Raw genomic sequence first — 15,409 nt, forward strand, 5'->3', positions numbered from 1 at the left:
GGGATGAGAGGCAGTGCGCTCCCTCCTCCAGTTAAAAGGATCCCCTGGACAAACGAGCCGACAGGCTCACCTGGGATGTACATGTGCACCTGTACAGTGGTACTATGACCTGTGAAGACTTGCGCAGCATTTCAGAACACCCAGATTACTTTTCTCTGCTCCCTACTACTTTTACTCTCTACTAATGAAAGCCTTAACCCAGAAACAAGAGTCTAGAGATAACAGCACTACCTTCACCAAGTTTGGTGAATAACTAAAGCAACTTTGAAGTAAGCGTACTGCATTTACCAGAATGCAATGGAGTGAACTGTGCTGAGATGAGAGGCTGTGTGCTCCCTCCCCCCCTTGTGTTTAAAAGGTGCCCTTGATCCTACAAATTGAAAAGCTCACTACCTCCTACAAATTGAAAAGACTGTGCCTCTCGAGGCCGGGTCACCCCCTTGCTCCCTCGCCCGCTGTTCCTGATTGCCAGCCTCCTTGCCAGCCTCCTGCCTGCCTGCCGCCACCGTCGCCCCCCCAGCACCCCCGAGCGGCCCAGCCACAGCTGAGCCGCCCGCTCGCCACTCTTCCCGCCGCTGGCCCCCTGCGGCCCCGCCCACCACCGGCCCATTGGCCCAGACGCTCGCCCAGCCCAGCAGACCCGCCCTCCCGTCCCCCTTCTTAAGGGGAGTGCCTGGTCGCTCGCGGGAGTGACCACTGTGCCTCTCGAGGCCGGGTCACCCCCTTGCTCCCTCGCCCGCTGTTCCTGATTGCCAGCCTCCTTGCCAGCCTCCTGCCTGCCTGCCGCCACCGTCACCCCCCAGCACCCCCGAGCGGCCCAGCCACAGCTGAGCCGCCCGCTCGCCACTCTTCCCGCCGCTGGCCCCCTGCGGCCCCGCCCACCACCGGCCCATTGGCCCAGACGCTCGCCAGCCCAGCAGACCCGCCCTCCCGTCCCCCTTCTTATGACGCCCCCAGAGCGACCGCGCAGCGGACGCGCGCAGCGGGAGCGCCGATTGAGCGCTGAAGGTGCGCCAAAGGTAAGCCCGTCTGCGCCCGTCCGCGCCTGGACCGCGCCCAGTGCCAGGACCCCTGGCCCCCACCGCCGGAAGCCGACCAGACGAACCTACGACTCCACCGAACTCAACGCACTCAACACCGGCCGTACCCCGGGCTGCTACCGAGCCACACCGAGACGCACCCACGGACCCTTCAGCTGCCACTCCTGCAAGTTCACCTGCAACCGGACCCACGCTACACCAGCACCCACCAAGCCGAACCCCAGCAGCACCCACCTGAAGTGCATCCTGCTCAACACCCGCTCCGTCCACAGACACGCCATCGAGCTCTGGAACCTGCTCGACACCACAGACCCAGACGTCGCCTTCCTCACGGAAACCTGGATGAACGCCTCCTCAGCGCCCGACATCGCCATCGCCATCCCGGACGGCTACAAGATCATCCGGAGGGACCGCGTCAACCAGACAGGAGGAGGCATCGCCATCATCCACAGGAACACCATCCGCATCACGACCAACACCGACGACAACCTCGCACCCGCCGAACACCTGCACTTCCAGAACCACGTCAACCCCAAGACCACCCTCAGAGGCACCCTCATCTACAGACCCCCGGGACCACGCACACAATTCAGCGAGGACATCGCCGACTTCGTCAGCCCGCTCGCCCTCCCCTCAGCCGACTACATCCTCCTCGGGGACCTCAACTTCCACCTGGAGAACAACAACGACCGCAACACCACCACCCTGCTGGACAACCTCGCCAACCTCGGACTCAAGCAACTGGTGACCACCCCCACCCACTACGCCGGACACACACTCGACCCGATCTTCTCTTCCAGCAAGGACATCGCCTTCAGCCACGCCACGGGACTCCAATGGACGGACCACAGCTGCGTCCACTTCAGCTACAGAAGGACCACGCTCCACCATCACCAGCAACAGGCTCCCCGCAGAAGCTGGAACAAGATCACTGCAGACCAGCTCACTACTTCCCTGAGCAAGAACCCTCCCACCAGCACAACGAACCCAAGCCAAGCAGCCACCAACCTCACGAAATGGATCAGCGACTACGCAGACGACCTCGCCCCGCTGAAGACCCCGCCGAGCAGACCCGGCAGCAAGAAAGCCCCATGGTTTAACGACGAACTCAAAAGCTCCAAGAAGAACTGCAGAGCACTCGAGAAAACCTGGCGCAGAGACCCAACACCGGACAACATGACCGCCCTCAAGCTCGCCACCCGAAAACACCACCAGCTGATCCACGCCACCAAGAAAACCGCATTCAAGGAACGACTGGACAACAACGCACACAACAGCAAGGAACTCTTCAACATCGTGAAAGAGCTCTCCAACCCCAACGCCGGAAACAACGACATCACCCCTTCGCAAGACCTCTGCAACTCCCTCGCCTCCTACTTCCACAACAAGATCGCGGACATACACAACAGCTTCAGCACTCAACCAACGCACGCCACGACCGAACCACCGCCCCCCACCACCACCCTCCGCGCCTGGACCCCGATCAGCACCGAAGACACCATCCGCACGATGAACTCCATCCACTCCGGATCTCCGACAGACCCCTGCCCTCACCACGTCTTCAACAAGGCCGACGCAGTCATCGCACCCCACCTGCGGGACATCATCAACACCTCCTTCGACATCGCCACCTTCCCGGAGAGCTGGAAGCACGCCGAACTCAGCGCGCTACTCAAGAAACCATCAGCAGACCCCACCGACCTCAAGAACTACCGCCCCATCTCGCTGCTCCCGTTCCCGGCCAAAGTCATCGAGAAGACCGTCAACAAGCAACTGGCCGCCTTCCTCGAGACGAACGGCTCCCTCGACCTCTCGCAGTCTGGCTTCCGGGCCAACCACAGCACCGAGACCGCCCTGATCGCAGCCACAGATGACATCCGAGCCCTGCTCGACAACGGAGAAACAGCGGCCCTCATCCTCCTGGACCTCTCCGCGGCCTTCGACACTGTCTGCCACCGTACCCTAGTACAGCGCCTCAGCAACGTCGGAATCCAGGAAAAGGCACTGGAGTGGATCACCTCCTTCCTCGCCGGAAGGACACAGAGAGTCCGCCTCCCCCCGTTCAGATCAGAGGCCACTGAAGTCATCTGCGGCGTTCCTCAAGGCTCATCGCTCAGCCCAACACTCTTCAACGTCTACATGAGCCCCCTCGCAGCCATCGCACGCCAGCACAACCTGAACATCATCTCCTACGCCGACGACACCCAGCTGATCCTCTCTCTCACTAACGACCCCGCCACCGCCAGAGCCAACCTGCACGAAGGGATGACAGACGTAGCCAAATGGATGTCGAACAGCCGCCTGAAACTGAACTCGGACAAGATGGAAGTCCTCATCCTGGGATCCTCACCCTCCGCCTGGGATGACTCCTGGTGGCCCCCCGCCCTGGGCAGCGCACCCAAACCAACTGACCACGCACGCAACCTGGGCTTCATCCTGGACTCCTCCCTCTCCATGACCAGACAAGTCAACGCCGTCTCCTCGTCGTGCTTCAACATCCTGCGCATGCTACGCAAGATCTTCCGATGGATCCCCACCGAGACCAGGAAGACGGTCACCCAGGCCCTCGTCACCAGCCGTCTGGACTACGGCAACTCCCTCTACGCCGGAACCACCGCCAAACTCCAGAAGAGACTCCAGCGGATCCAGAACACCTCAGCACGACTCATCCTGGACATCCCCCGCCGCAGCCACATCTCCGGACACCTGAGAGACCTACACTGGCTCCCGGTCAACAAGAGAATCACCTTCCGGCTCCTCACCCACGCACACAAAGCCCTACACAACCAAGGACCAGGATACCTCAACAGCCGCCTCAACTTCCACGCTCCCAAACGCCAGCTTCGATCGACCAGCCACGCCCTCGCCGCCGTCCCCCGCATCCGAAGAGCCACCACAGGAGGAAGGTCCTTCTCCTACCTGGCCGCCAAGACTTGGAACTCCCTTCCGACCCACCTCCGCCTGACCCAGGACCACCTCGCCTTCATGAAGCAGCTCAAGACCTGGCTGTTCGAGCAGTAGCGGACCCCCTCCCCCAGCGCCTTGAGACCCTCCGGGTGAGTAGTGCGCTATACAAATGCATTGATTGATTGATTGATTGATGCACTTGTGTGCCGGTGGAGTGGTAATGTGACCTGTGAAGACTTGGGCAGCATTTCAGCAATCCCAAATGACTTTTCTCTGCTCTCTACTACATCTACTCCCCCCGTGCGGAAAAGAAACTTAGCATAAGTAATTGAAATACAATTATAAAATGTCCCTAAGTGTGGTTCATTTTCTAAAGTTATTATCACAGGGGCTGCCAGAAACACTTGGTTCATATACTTTCATACAACTTTGACTGCCATTCAATTTTGGGTTTGGTTTGATTATCAGAGTTTACAGATGAGGAAAATATTGTGGGTTGTACTACCTATGGGCTACAATCTCAACTATTCTCATACTTTAACGAGCAGCTTCAGATTTTACAACTAACCCTTGCTTGCCTTTGAAGTATCATGGGATGGCAAATAATCTGCCAAGTGCTCCTGCTCTTGAAAGCAATTTACCTTTGACACATCCAAGCTTTTTGCATTCTTTTCTGCTCCCTTTTCAGTACTGTGAATAAGGCACATATTTGTGCAACGGGGAATATGGAAGTAATAGGCCAGAAAATGCCAAGTCATGAGAATACAGCCAAGATTATATTTTTGAGACAGTCAGGTAAAACTAGGAGATAAATATCTGGTCTGGTTCTAGTTTTCGATAATGTTAACCAGCTATAATAAAGCACCACACTCCAACACCAAACGTAAGATGTATTTTTTTAAATAAATATCTTTATTGCAATGCTAATCTACCAAACAAATAAAATCAACACATAAGTGGCCATCTGTAATAGAAAAAGAAAATGAAAAGAAGCATAATTGGTAACTATCAGTAGACTGGCATTTGCAATGTTTGTTCAGAGTGCATTTTGCCAAACTGATGGTAGTTTATTTACATAAAAAGTCACTTAACAGAGACCACAGCTCTCTTAATTGTGTGTGCAAAGGGTCAGCTTTAGCTAATTTATCTTCAATCTTAGGAGTTAGGTAAACTGCATTCCACCACTGTGGGTGGGATAGGGCTCAAGTTCTTTCCAGCGGCAGGTGATTTGTTGGCTTGAAATTGTTGTTAGTAGATTAAGGAACCTCACTTTGATCTAGTCCAGGAGCTTGCTAGGAAATAAGGAGATAAGAAAAAATTCTTTAAGTGGTCATTCCTAGTTTGGCACTATGAATGGCAGTTGGCTGTCGTCAGGAGCAAAATATCTAGCATCTAGATATTTTGCTTCTGACGACAGCCAACTTAATACAGAAGATCATGTGATCTATATTAGCGTTCACTTCCTCACAGCGCCAGGCATGATGATTATTTACGAGTCCAGTTTTGAAGAGTTTGTTGGGGCGAGGTGGCATAGTGCTCTAAGCAGGACTTTGAAGATTGTCTGTGTGACAGATGCAGATTTTGTGTGCAGGTTCTGGGAGCAGCCCATGGTTCTTACGGAATACAGAAGCCGATCAGATAGAAGCGATAATGGTGCCTTTGTTGGTAGATGAGGCTGAGGATGGATAACTGGAATGTATTTGAAAACAGATGTTTATTTGAACCTTGTCAAGGATATAACTTCAAAGACACGCCGCATGGTCTTCTGAGTTTTTTGCCTATTTGTGCGCTAGGTTATAACGTAGCTGGAGGATTTGGAAAGGGATAAAGGACTCTTGTGTAAATGGCTGTCTGAGAATATGTATACTGTGTTCCATCCCAGATCTCAAAAATGGTTGAGGACTATTAGTTCGTAAGTCAATGTTGAACCTTTAGGAATTGTTTTCCCATTCAGTGATGGTAAGCCTCCAGTGTTTCTTAAATTTTATAGCTTTTTTTTAGTCGATAAAGGAACTTCAAAGGATGAATTGTTTCTTCTCTTTATAATTGAGGGGAACGTATGAAGGCGAATTGCTATGCGAGTGAGGCCGCAAGCTTAACCGAGAAAGAGACTGTTGGGTTACTGGGGACACAATGACCACAGATGTGCGTTTGCCACTCATATTGCTTCTTGTGATATATTAAAGTTCGGAAAATTAGTGCCTCCAAGGTGTTTTGGCAAATTGAGTTTATTTATCAAAAGCTTTAGGCACACTGCGAACCTCATTTAGGGTTGAGATAAGAAGTTGTTGTTTTTTTGTCCTCATACATGCCGTCGGGAAAGCTCTAAATGGGATTCCTCCACCCCCTCCAAACAGGCACATTTGATATCCACCCTTGTATAGTGCCTATGGAGGGGAAGCAGAGTTCACCTAGAGATAAGACTGTATCCTTTTACCACTCCAGTTCACAGCACCTGGGAGACCGTATGTTACTAAGGAAGACCGGACCGACCGTCCCCTGGCATAATCATCGGACTGATTTTACTTCTCCCTCGAGGTCACTAAAGCCGCCCAGATCTTGCAAATACTAGATTCATCACATGCCATATCTGATTGACTGGTTAGAATAATCTGCTTTAGGCAGTCCGCAAAGGAAGGAGGGATTTTAGATTTCCAAGCTCTACAAATTTCCCTTCTAGCGATAAATATTACGTAGAACACAAATCTCGCAGTTGGGGCGTTCATAGGATAACCCAACATAAGACCAAAAAATATTAACCTTGGGATAACTTCAATCCGCTGGTAGCAACACATCCTCAATAAAACCACATACCTTGGTCCAGAAGAGCTTGATTCTCAGACAATCCATAAACATGTGCAAGTCATCTGCGGCTGGGTACTTACATCTGGGGTAGTTATAGGCCCTCCCGGTTACTATAGACAATTTCCCCGGAGTCCAGTAAACTCTGTAGGCAGTATAAAGATGATTCCTCCTGAGTGTAGCTGGTTTCACCACTGCCTGCAACATAATAAAAGAGTCACACCTGAGTTTCCACGTTCCCTCCACCTCCCCTACAAAAACACTGCCTCCAGTTCCACGCCATCCCCAGCTTCCAAAAGGGCCCAGTACCAGAATGAGACTTCGCGTTTCCATGTACCCATTCTGGAGACTGAATCGAGTATCGGACTTGCATCACCATTGTCCCACGACTGCGTTGCCCACCATGCGGATAACTGGTAGAACTTAAATCTTGTCAATGTCCCGCAAGTCAGACTTGAGATTGACTCCCAGCTAATCAGTTGTGAATCCTTCCAAAGATCTCCCCAAAATCTGATACCGGAAAGTCTAAGTTGTTGGCAAAGTTGATCCTGCAGGCATTCGGGGGTGCCGGGGGAGCCCCAAATTGGGGCCTGTGCAGTATAATATTGAATTTTCAGAACTCTTCTAATGTGCATCCAGTTGTTTAGTGCTGCTCGCAGGGTCTTAAGTCTGACCTTCTTGTAAAACTTTGGATCACCAAGTTTGTGGAGAAAGAACTTCTGTCCCAGCGGAATATCATGTAGCATGGCCTGAAATAGTAGACCAAGAGAGGAAGAATCAATTTTATTAGCCAGGATTCTAAAATTCTTAAAATGGAAAGCATGGCAATAAGAGAGTAGGTCGGGTAAGGCGAGTGCCCCCAGCGTTAACCCTCTCCTGAGCTTTTTCCAGGCAATTCGCGGGGTTTTTGTGGCCCATATAAAAGATCCAATTTTGCCTCAAAGTATAGCGATGTCCTTAGTGCTAAAGGATAGAGGGATCTAATTAAACAAAAAAGTTAATTTGGGCAAAACTATCATTTTGACGAGGTTGACCCTCCCGTAGATGTTTAAAGGGAGATTCGCCCAGCGCAGCAAAAGGCTGCCAACCTCTTTAGATACCTTCTTCCAGCTAATTTTTGATGTACCTACCAGCTTCTGGGCCAGGTGTATCCCAAGGTATCTCATATGACACTTCGCCCCCTGCATTGTAGTCGCACAGTTCCAACCATCATTTCAGTGTTTTCTTTATTGATTTTATAGCCCGAGACTTTACGAAAGTTCTCAGCCAATTCGAACAACCTGGGTATGGCTTCTGCGGGATTAGAGGTATACATAAGGAGGTCGTCGGCATAAAGAGCAAACTTGAGCTCCAGATCTCCAATTTTAAAAGGTCTAATGAGGGAACCTGCTCTAAGGGAGCATACGAAGGGTTCACTATATAGATTAAATAAAAACGGTGACAGAGGGCACCCCTGCCTAGTACCTCTTAAAATACTGAACCATTCTGTCAGGGCACCGTTAACTAAAACTTTTGCTCGAGGTTTCAAGTAAAGGGATTTAACAGCCTCCACGAAATGTATAGGAAAACCAAATTTTTGCAAAGTCTCCCAAAGATAAAACCAATTCACCGTGCGTTACCATTCTTAACCCTCCTGATGTCTATCAGATTAAACTGCTTGATGACATTTTTGAGCACGGAAAATGTTCTAGGTAGAATAGTCGGGGAACCACAAATTGTCATGGTGGCCACCAGCCACCTCCCTGACTGATCTGTATCTAGTTTTTCAACCTTAATCCCCATATTGCCCCATATTGCCTCTTATGATCAGTGCTACCCCTCTAGTGCAGCCTCTTTGTTTGGAACATAGCATCTCCCGAGCCCAGCTATACTTACTGAACCCCTGTTTACATTCATGGGCCTCTAGATGGGTTTCCTGTAGCATGCAGATACGAGCATTTAGAAGCTCGCAGACCCGGGACATCTTCCTGCTATTCCTTAAACCATTAACGTTCCAGGTGAGGAATTTAATTTTGTTCGACCTACTCATATTCAAACCAAAGAACTTCCCAACTTGAGCTAATATAATCTACTTGTACTCGTGTGAGGACAAATTTTTCTGTTTTCTCCCCCTTGCTCCCACTACCCTGTGCACCCCTCCCTCGCCCTCCCATGAGGAACCCCCCTTTCATTCCTTGGCGATAAGAAAAAAATGCCTATTTGGGACCCCCCCGAAGCTGCGAAGGCACTTTGCCCACTCAAAAATAAAATATGAATCTAACTTAGACCCGCAGGCGTGACCCCCATACTATCTATGTGCATGACATTATTATTATTATTTTTTTTTTTTCTTTTTACCCCTAATTTATTAGGTTGCATTTTTCCCCTGTATTCAGACCATGCCTAGAGGGGAGCATACCAGATCTCTACACCATTGTAACTTTCCCCACATCCGTAGCAAAAGAGCATCTACATCTTCGGGGGAGCTAAGGTTGTGCATTTCATTTTTCCACATTACTTTCAGTAATGTGGTAAATTTCATTTGAATCTGTGCCCCAAACTCCTCAATTCTGGCATTCTAGAGCCCAGCTCCCACTGCCTTTGCGCTGTTCTCTTTCCAAGATCGGACCGAATTTGATATAGCCCAGAGTCATAATGCAGTGCTGTCTCGGTCAAGGCTCTCCCCAGGATCAGTTCTTTAACCATATACGTCTGAAAGTTGACTAGAATTTTCCTGGGGGCTTTCCTATCAGGGTGCAGCTTAAAAGGGTCTCTGTGCACTCTCTGAATCTCTGACTCGAGATCAATGTCTGCTCTGTCTTTCAAAACTCCCTCCCTTAAAAGTTTACACACAAACGCCTTAATGTCCCCCTTTTCTGCCCCCTCTGGGATTTTAAGGATTCTCAAGTTGTTTCTCCGTGCTTGCATTTCAAGCCTCTCCAAGTCCGTCTGTAAAGATCTATTTTAAGCTTTTAAGGCCTCTATATCCTTCGTATTCCCCTGCACAGATTCTGAGAGGGATTTAACTTCAAGTTCGAGAGGCCCAGTTTGTGCACAAATATCGTCCAATTTCGACTTTAGGGCTTCGCACTTCTCATGGATCCCCTTCTGATTTGCCTCCAATATTTCAAACTTGGGGCCATATTATCAAGAAAGGGCGATACATTATTGCCGCTTTTATTGGCAGGAAACTGCTGCTAAAGCGGCGATAATGGGCTTGAAAATATGCCCTTGTGAATTCCCATAGAAGAAATCAACAAAAATGTACAAGGTTTCCCAAGGGAGGGTGAAGGGTTAGAAGAGTGACTCTCTCACTGGAAGTGGTGTAAAACCATGACAGGGAATAAGGTGATCCCTTATCGGAACTGAGGATGCCTCACACAACTAAAAAGCTGGACGACTGTTGTCATCCTACCTGATGGTTGTATTGTGTCATCATTGGCCTCCTGCTCCAACGACAGGCTGGCGGTGCAATGCCTGACGGGTAGCACAGAGTGCTACTCTTTGGTGGAGTTCTTTTGTTCCTGGCCAATGGATGCGTGTGTGTGAGGGGCCTGGGAAATGAAGAAGTGAGCGTGAAGGAAAAAGTTAAAAAAGTCAGAAAAGTCCACTTCAGATTACTTTATTCATGTGGCTTACTGCCTTATTAAAATAGTGAAGGGAGGGGTACCGAAGCTCAAAAATTAGGTGGTTCGGCTTCGTTCAACCCTCACCTGTAGTGTGGTCAACATGTTTCATGCCTCAACGGCAATTCATCAGGACCTAAGCGTGCTCATCAACTTGTAAGGGAAATCTATCAAGTTTGGAAGAAGTTTCACATACAACTCGCGTGGTGGATGTACCAGTGCAGGAGGGTGTCCTGCGTGGGTTCCCGCCCCCTAATCCTTGGTGGATGGTCCCCACAGACTGTCCTTGTGGGGCCTGAGCTGTTGGGTGATTACCTTATTAGCTCGAGGCAAATGCCGGAATGCACCTACCCCTACCACGACAGCGATGCAGGATCGCAGGACAGCCGCCGGTTCTGGTGTTAACCTGGGCTTCTATAGGAATTCACAAGGGCATATTATCAAGCCCATTATCACCGCTTTAGCGGCAGTTTCCTGCCAATAAATGCGGCGATAATGTATTGCCCTTTCTTGATAAAATGGCCCTCAGAGAGCAGATCGCCCCTCAGGGACTGAAGCAAGGACTCAAGCTGTGACTGGCTACTGTCTGTTCTCTCCCCTCCCAACCCCCGAAAACCTACATTACAAGACCCTTATTTACTTTCTTTCTGGCTGCTGAATCAACTTTGCTAACTGCAATCGTTGAAAGTGCTGATAGGGCTGATAGAGCAGGTGGAGAAGGGGTAGTGGCGGTAGTGGCGGCAGCAGTGTCAATAGTCGCTGAAGTGATAGCAGACACACAGGACTGATTTAGGATAGGAGAGATATCACAAGAAGGGGGTTTCAATTGATTATCCCTGATGGTATCACCAGTATCTTTCTCTATTTCTAAAATCTTCTTGAGAGGAGAAAAGCGGTTCTCAAGAATTAAAGGAGGACTCTGCAGTGGGGCTGAAGCCGACTCCTTAGAGATCACAGCCTGCTCCATAATCTTGAAGTAAGATTTAAGTGATGGGGTAGTTTTTAATGGGGGCCAGGTTGCTTTAGACGCCCTTGGCTTCTTAATATCTCCTAATTTGGTAGCCTTCCTTTTACGTGGAGTCGTGGGGACCACCCCTCCTGTACACTCTGTGGAATCCAGACCACTTTTGGTCTTAGGCTCAGACTGGGAGCGCAACTGGTAACGATTTTTTACAGGAGGGAGCGACCCCCCCTTAGAGACCCAATACAGGCACTCTCCCCCCAGAACTCCCCACAGAACTTGACTTTCCTAGGGGGTCAAACTCACTCCTGAACCCCTGCACTACTGCTGTTCCCCTAGCCCCGCGCCCGAGATAGATGTTAATTCAGGGGCGGTTGAGTCAGAACCCATGTAATCCCACTCACTCCCAGCCGGCATCCATCTTACCAGATCATAGCAGGGGATAGAGTGACGCTGTATTGCCGTAGCACTCAGCACGTAAATCGCCCGACGTAGAGTCCCGTGGCCTGATCCTTCCAGCCCCCGAAAATTCACTTTTGCAGCTGCCGCCTTAATCCGTATCCAGAGCCTCGTCCGCTGACCGCCGTAACTGCAGTACGCAGTTAGCTCCACCTCCAAACCCAAACAAGCCTCAGCTGCCGTTGCCTCAGCTACCGCGGGAGAAAACGTAGAGACCGGCTCCCAGCTCACATGCTCAAACAGGACATCCACCGGTATGAAAACAAACAAAGTTTTAAAAATGGGGTACTCAAACCAAAACGAAAGAGGCGCCACGTCCTTACTGGGCATTCTGCTGTAGTACGCTTCCCGAGAACGCAGCTTATCAGTAGTGTGTACCTCGCTGCTCCCAGAGCTCTCGCAACAGGCGTCAGCCCGCCGCCATGTTCCTCCCCCCAATAACTAAGGAGATCCAAATGTGGAGATGAGAAGTTAGGGGGACCATGATCGGGGTGTACAAAGTCATCAAGTGAGAATCAATGTAATAGTGTCTAGTCGGCTCCATCAGAGAGAGGTTTAAAAGGAACCATATGGAAGTTTTCTGTTCGATTTCTTCTCATACTTTTGATTTGATTTGAGAATATGATTCCTTGCTAGATTACTTGAGCAGGGCACATTTAAAATTGCAATCTACAAACGTGACATTTAGAAGGGATTTTTTTTTAGCTTTAACTTGATCCACTTTACTTCCCTAGATAGATTCATATAGCTCCAGTCCATTCAAGAGTTTGTGAATCAAACGTTAATGAACGGTACTGCCTTCTATAAATATACTATTCCTGATTCTTTCAAATAGCAGCTCAAACGCTAAAATACAGAGGTTGTGAAAGGGTCCACCCTTGTCTGGCACACCAGCTGTGGTAAACATCTGATTTAACTTAGAATGTAACACTGGAGAGCAATTAAGTACTGGATGCAGAAGGTTTCTCCTTCACAAACCCAGATTGGTCAGATTGGACCACAGATAAGATCAATGGGTTAAAGCGCATGGTTACAATTTTGGGTAAGATTTTGAAGTCTGTTAATCAACGAAATGTTTCTTCTTTGTTTCTTGTGGGTGTTCCTCCTTGTCGATCAGGATGATTGTGGCTTCTGAAAAAGTGACAAAGGGAGTAACAGTATCTTTGCACTGGTTGAATAGTGATAGGAGTCTTTGAGTTTTTATCTCTGGGTGTGGTTGCCAGAATTCTGAAGAAAGACCATCAGGGACTAGAGCTTTCTATTACTTGAGGTTTTGCATGTAGTTTAGGAAAAAACATTTAAAGTCTTTAGTCCTTAGAGTGCTGTTTATCACAAATGTAAAGTGCTTAGTAAAAGTCTTTAAAGATATTGGATATTTCAAAGGATTTAGATTTAAGTAACCCTTTTTTCACAATTATTGTTGACTTCTGCCTTCTATCTTTAAGTTAATTAGCAAGAAGATTACCACTTCTGTTTCCAGCAGTACAATATTTGAATTTGATGCTGCGAAAAATGCGATCTGCATCACAGGTGCATTTTGTGTTAAATTAACTTACGTTTTCAGTTTTAAGTGGACACTGTAAATGGATCATCAGTTTTCTTTCAGAAATATTTTTCCCATTTTGTTTTTATCTTCTTTAGCATTTTTTTTGATTTTTTTATCACTTCTTTCTAAATACTAGCGCTGTAATCTAACCTTGTGCAGTTGTGCTTTAGGCATCCCAGACAACTACTTTGGGGATTGCTTTGAAGTCATTAATGAACAATTTTGTGGTGAACGATTTGAAATGGCTGTCAGGGTTAAGCTATCTAGGGCAGAGGGTCTTAAACTTCTGACTTCTGTGGACCACCACTTAATCTCTACTGGAACCCAGGGACACCCAACTAAATCATTATTGGAATCCAGTGACACCCACTGAGTCACTACTGGAAGCGGGGGACGCTATTACAAGCGTTATTGGTCATCTGAACCACAAAGCAGTACACACATAAATACAGAAAAAGTATTAATCAAACAAATACAAAAATGATGAACATTTTTATTTAATTCACAAACAAATATACATTTTAACTTTAGTGAGAAGGTTAAAGCCTTTTTAAGTTCAATTGAGGCCACTCATTATCCATTCTATAACTGGTTTGATGGATTTGCACTGCTCTCACAAATTAATCTGGGGATACTAATTCTTAGTAATCAACAGGTAGGGAGGAGGATTTCTGGTCCATTCATTTCCCCAGACTCAATATTCAAAATGATCAAAAGAGAGAATGGACACTTGTAACTACGTGACCATAGGTTAAATTGAATCACCCTCATAAACGCTATGTTAATTGTGCGGTGTATATCGTTTCTCCGCCCCACATACGCGTTACGACACTGACATTGGGTGTCCAAAAACGTGCTGTATGCCAGCCTCAACCTGAGGCAACCTCTGGCTTAAGTAGTAGTGTCCAGAGATAGTGGGAGACCCCCAAAGAAAGTGAAAAGGAATTGGGAGGTAGTGTTTAAAAAGCAAAGCTCCACCATAAGTAAATTTTAATGTAATGGGACAGAGTCAGCACAAGACGGAAAACTGTTCTCCGTGCGGCTAATTGACCACATCTTCACTTGTGTTGTGTGTGTTTCTTGTAAATATATGCCTAGCTGTTCAAACTACCGCAACCACTTTGTTTAATACTGCTGTTTGAGAAGGGGGCATGGCAGCCTAGGACATCAAGACTAGGTTCCTGGACCTCAAACAGAGTCTGACCTCAATCGTTTCCAAGACTGACCTCCTCATTAATAGGTTCGACCACCTCAAGGGGAAAGTGGACAAATAGGAGGGGCACATAGACAAACTGGAGCATTGCACATGTGATGTTGAAGACATGAATTCAAATGTTGGGGAACCGCTACTACATATGGAACAAGTACTGGAAGTTATCAAAAACAAGAACGAAGAGCTTGAAGCACACTCAAAACAAAATAACATCCTCATTCTCAGCATTCAAGAATCCACTGCTATGGACAAGATTGAGACCTAGGTAGATTACAGATGGGGTGAATTAGGAAACTCGGCGCTCATGCACAGTACACAAATATTTAGGCACAGGTTCAATATTTGAGCTGTGCTTAAAGAGGAGAATGTCAACCCTGCAACCCCAAAATCTGGATGGTTACAACAAATTAAACAAGCCTCCAAGCACACGCAATTTTGTCCAAACGATAATAGTATAATTAATCCAAAAGTTCATGTATGCCTCGGCTTCTTTCTTTATTTGTTCAATTTCCTCAGCCAGCCAACACATATTTCGTCATTGGGAAAATTCACCTCACAACTTCTTCAGGGCTTACTCAAATCGTACGGTGCTCTAAAACAGGACAGTGATTATGCACCCGGCTGAGATCCAATAGTAATACCATATTCTGACATGCTATACCACTGGTATAGGGTGTATTAGCAGCAAACTACTTATATACATTGAGCACAGCTACACAGATTTTCATTGATACAGCCAATGGCGGACTCGCCGATTATTGTAGAACGATTGGAGAGCAATGATTTTTGTGTCATTTTGTTTCCTTTGAAACCTAAGTAGAGTCCATGCTGTGGTCTTTGTTGGATGACAATCTCTACCTGTCTTTGTAGTGGAGA

Source organism: Lissotriton helveticus, chromosome 3_1, assembly GCF_964261635.1.
Source record: "Lissotriton helveticus chromosome 3_1, aLisHel1.1, whole genome shotgun sequence".
Taxonomy (NCBI): Eukaryota; Metazoa; Chordata; class Amphibia; order Caudata; family Salamandridae; genus Lissotriton; species Lissotriton helveticus.